Source organism: Branchiostoma floridae, chromosome 3, assembly GCF_000003815.2.
Source record: "Branchiostoma floridae strain S238N-H82 chromosome 3, Bfl_VNyyK, whole genome shotgun sequence".
Classification (NCBI taxonomy): domain Eukaryota; kingdom Metazoa; phylum Chordata; class Leptocardii; order Amphioxiformes; family Branchiostomatidae; genus Branchiostoma; species Branchiostoma floridae.
Window position 1 is genome coordinate 19,690,674 of NC_049981.1, and position 4,844 is coordinate 19,695,517.

The following is a 4,844-nucleotide window of genomic DNA, read 5'->3' on the forward strand; positions in this document are numbered from 1 at the left end:
TTGACAATTTATCTTATTCTGACACACAACACTGAAATTCTCTCTCACCCACAGAACAAAAGCTCTCTCACTTCGGGAGGCTTCCCTGCCAACCCGGCTGTAGGAGTGAGCGATTTTTTGGTCCGGGTGAGAGAGAAATTTTGTAGATGTGAGAGGGCTTTCGGAGTAGAGGAAGAACAACTCCCTTGAGCTTTATTCACTTCAAACGCAAAATAAACCTGACATTTTCTTCAGTTTGTAACGATATGCATCATACAACTAGAGTTCCACGACCCCATACCTTCGCCAAATGATTCAATCTTTTACAACTGGTGTATCAAATGTGATTATTATTAATTATGCAAATAAGGTTGTCATTTGCATAAGTCATATTTCTTGATCATGTCCTCTACCAAACAACAGACGCACGCAATCTATGTTAAGAAAGAAGGCGTTATCGCATATTCTGATAATCTATGCAAATGAGGACCTCATTTGCATACTTTATGTTCAACGATGTTCACCTGTACATAACTTCAAAATGCTACAAGTAAGAAGTTCATTTACCACCATGACATTACAGCATTTTCTAATTGATCGTGCAATTTAGGTCTCTAAACCTGTCCTGCAGTCCCAAAACAAGTCGCTAGGGGCCCCAAACATATACCACTTACTCTCGGCATCAAGAGCTGTCTACCACTCAAAAATCAAACCCAGAGGTTCCACTGCAGGACCGTTACAGGCTTATGGGGGCCCAAAATGTAATCCTTTCCAGGTATCAAGACCTACCCACATACTAAATATGAAAGAAAATCCATCCAGGCGTTCTCGAGGTTTGCTGGTCTTCTACATACAAACATACAAACGTACGCTACCCAAAACATAATCTTTTTTGGCCAAGGTAATAATAATCACTTATATCAAGACACTGTCTTGAAAATCCACATTTTTCCGACACAAAAAGCATCGCCCTTTGGCAACGATATACATCATACAACACCAATCACATATACCCAAGACATTGTCTTGACAATCTATATTTTTCGGACACACAATGCGGACATTCTCTCTCACCCACAGAACAAAACGTTCTCTCACTTCGGAAGGCTGGAATTCATGCCAACGCGGCTTTAGGAGCGAGCAAATTTTTCTGTTTGGGTGAGAGAGAAATTTGGCCGATGTGAGAGCGCTTTCGGAGTAGTGGCAGAACAACTTTCTTGAGGGTTTTTCATTTCAAACGGACAATGAACAGTGTCATTTTCTTCTCTTTGCAACAATATACATCATACAATAATAATCACTTGTAATTATACCGAAGACATTGTCTTGACAATTTATATTTTTCCGACACACAACACTGAAATTCTTTCTCATCCACAGAACAAAAAATGCTCACACTTCCGCAATTGTTGCAAAATTATATAAAAGTCGGGCGCGAGAAGAAACCGTGGGAGAGAAAAAAAAAACATAGAGATATGAAATATCGTGCGAGAGAGGTAATAAAGGTGGAGAGGTAGGAAATACCGTGCGGGAGAGAAAATAAAACCATAGAGAGCTAGGAAATATCGTGCGAGAGAGAGAGAATAAAGGTCGAGAGCTAGGAAATATCTTACAGTGTACAGTGAAGGAATATTTTACGCGAGACTTAGTAAAAGGTTGTAGTGAGGAAATAATCTGCGAGACAGGAAATGAAAGTGTAGAGAGTAAATATCGTATGTGAGAGGAAATGAAAGTTGGGAGATAAGAATTATCGTAGAGGGAAAAATAATAGTGAAGGGAAAGAAAATATCGTACGAAAAAGACAACAAAATTATACCGAGGGAATATCATACTAGTCACGAAAAAAAAGTATAGAGAGAGGAAACAGCCTACGATGAATATCTTACGGGAGAGGAAATGAAGGCCTCTTCAAGGAAAGTACGAGAAAGAAAATATAAGTGTTCAGAGAGAATAGGTACGATACTTTGTCCGTCTTTACTTTAATTTATTTCCTCTTTCTTTCAACTTTTATTTTCTCTGTCGTGCGATATTTTCTATCTCTTCACTAATATTTCTTTCTCGCACGATCTTTCCTAAGAGAGAGGAAATATCGTACAAGAGAGGAAATAAAAGTGGAGAGAGAGGAGATGTCAGACGCGAGAGGAAATAAACGTAGAGACAATCGCACGAGAGAGGAAATAAAAGTGGAGCGATAGAAAATATCTTACGAGAGAAGAATTCAAGAAAAGTAGCTTACGCGAGAGAAAATGAAAGTATAGAGAAAGGAAATATACGTATGGGGGAGGAAAGTAAAGCGCTCAGATACAAAATATCTTACGCGAGAGGATATAAAAGGATGGGGGAAGAGGAAGTATTTTAAGAGAGAGAAAATAAAGGGTATTGCATAAACTCATGATTCTGATAGATAGCTAACGAAAAAGTTTAATGCTTCTTCGTCTTTAGTCCGACCGTTTTACTTTTAACCCTTTAATTTGTATTGCATTGTGGTATATAGCAGCTAACGCGCCACGCGCAAATATTAAACAATTTCCATCTATCTCGCGATCTTAATGTTTTGATTTCGAGAAACACTCTTTATCCTTTTCAATCATTTTTCGTTCACGTTTAGATGAGATTTATTTTCTCTTCCGCGAGGTTTTACTCTTTTACGTCTGCATGCGATTTATTTCCTCTCCCTCGCTGACTCGCTGAAGAAAACGCGGCAACTACGAAATGAAGCACCACTGTCACAGAAATCGTATAGTATCATTATATGATAGTGTATATCCTTTTTTTAAATGGGGAAAATTAAATGCACTAACTTTTATGTGTTTTAAAAAGGGATGTATTTTTGAAAAGGGGGAAATCAAATACATATACAAATGTATGCTTGTAAAACGATGCACGGGGTGTCAACTTTCATTTCCGGTTCAGATATCGAGGTCAAAGTTCTCGTACCAATAACGTTAAGAGTATTTAAAAACTACAGATTTATTTTCATAAGGATTTGATCCGCCTTCTAAATTATTTTAAATTGTTGACTTGTACTCAGGAAAACTCCTACTTTACTTGTTAGGAAAAGTTGCTGCTGTCCTTCAAACGGAAATGACGTAGTCCATGTTCCGCGCCAAGATGAAAAGACTCTCCCACCAAGTTGGCTGAGCTGGGCGCTCCGTAAGTAAAAAATTTAACTTGAATCTTTACCTAAAAGGAGCCGGCATCGTCGGAATAAAAGTATGGCATTGTTTTTGTTCATTCAAAGATCCTAAGACTTGAACTTGTGGCTCAGGTGGGTGCCAGAATACCGTCTGAAACCTTGTGGAAGCGGCTCAATTTTTTTACGACTGCAGTCATTATGGAGGTTATTTTCTGTTATGTGTCTCTGTCTGTGTAGATGATTACTCAATAATGGCTGGATGGATTGGTTTCATACTTGTTGTGTTGGTGGGGTGAATCGATGAGATTTTGGGCGCCGTATCTGTCGTTATAATCGATGTAATAGTATCAGAAATCATCCCTATATCTGCGATATATTGGAACAGGCATCATGCTTTAAGCCTTTGTTAATGGGCTTAGCTCATCTCAGATAGTGAGGTGATTTCTACGACAGCTGTTTGGATCTGTGTACAAGACTTCTCAAGAATGGCTGGATGGATTGGTTTCATACTTGTTGTGTTGGTGGGGTATGATGAAAGCTCAAATCGATGAGATTTTGGGCGCCATATCTGTCGTTATAATCGGTGTAATAATATAAGAAATCACCCCTATATTTGAGATATATTGGAACAGGCATCGTGCTTTAAGCCTTTGTTAATGGGATTAGCTCCAAGCAGATAGTGAGGTGTATGACAGCTGGTTGGGGAACCCCGAGCTTTTTGACCTGGTGTGTTATACTTCGTTTGCGCTGTTAGATTTTGTGCTCCGCGTGGCGTTATGACTCTATGTGTGGGTATAATATATATCTGGCATCAACTTGTCCCCGTATCCTACATGTAGGTATTGGTTGAAGGATATTTCAAGAACACCACGCTATCATATGGCGTCGATCTATTAAACTCACATTATATTTCAAGTGTCACATATTTATATTTCCTAATCAGATGGACATTGTTTTTGTCTTTGAATGAAAAACCAGTTCTCTCCCATAACAGTAATATCCATTACTCTCAAATACAACCGACCATCAACATACATAACATCCACAAAAAGCAATAAATATTTCATGGAGGTATGAGGTCCACGAACTCTAGTTGAAGTTAAGTTCACCAAAGTCTTTGAACTTTGTATTTGTATTTATTTATGAAATATTAGGTTATTTGTTGCATACTAATAAAAGAAAGTCTTGGTTCCTGTAATCATTGAATCAAGTTTTTCGGTCATCATTATGTCCATGAAAAATGGAGATATAATTTTAGTGTGTCTGTGTGTCAGTTACAATTGAACTTCTATTCAACTTCATGTAGCTTTTTGTCTGATGATGGTTGCATGGTAACGTTACCCGTTGTGCCAGCGTCAGTAGTTAACTACAGGGACCGCAAGGACGACTCCAGTGTGGAGATAAAGGCAACTCGTTTTAATGACCTTCTGACTGGTTTTACAACAACATGGCGGAGAACATCCGGGACACTTCCCTCATTACCATAATGGTGATACAACAGTGGTTCATTAGCATACCGCTAACGTAATAACATAACATAACATAATCAGGGCTCGAAATACTGGGTGCATGTGCACCCAGGTGCACCCAAAATTGGAGCTGTGCACCCAATTGTTTTCTGTGGGTGCACAGGGTGCACCCAAATATTTTCTTGGGTTTAGGTGTGGAAATGTATCAGAGTGTACTAGTATACATCATATTCTTGACATCTAGGGGTTTAGAAGAAATA

At 38.6% G+C, this 4,844-nt stretch overlaps 2 protein-coding genes across 12 annotated transcripts in view; both read left to right on the top strand.

Moving 5' to 3' along the window:
• The window catches only part of LOC118411581 (protocadherin-15-like), a 143,491-nt gene that overhangs the window by 28,284 nt on the left and 110,363 nt on the right, over positions 1 to 4,844 (top strand). The window lies entirely within an intron of this gene.
• The window catches only part of LOC118411585, a 9,925-nt gene continuing 7,874 nt past the window's right edge, over positions 2,794 to 4,844 (top strand). Inside the window, exon 1 of the mRNA XM_035814007.1 lies at positions 2,794 to 3,132. The gene's annotated coding sequence lies outside the window, so the exon portion shown is untranslated. The remainder of the gene's footprint in view (positions 3,133 to 4,844) is intronic.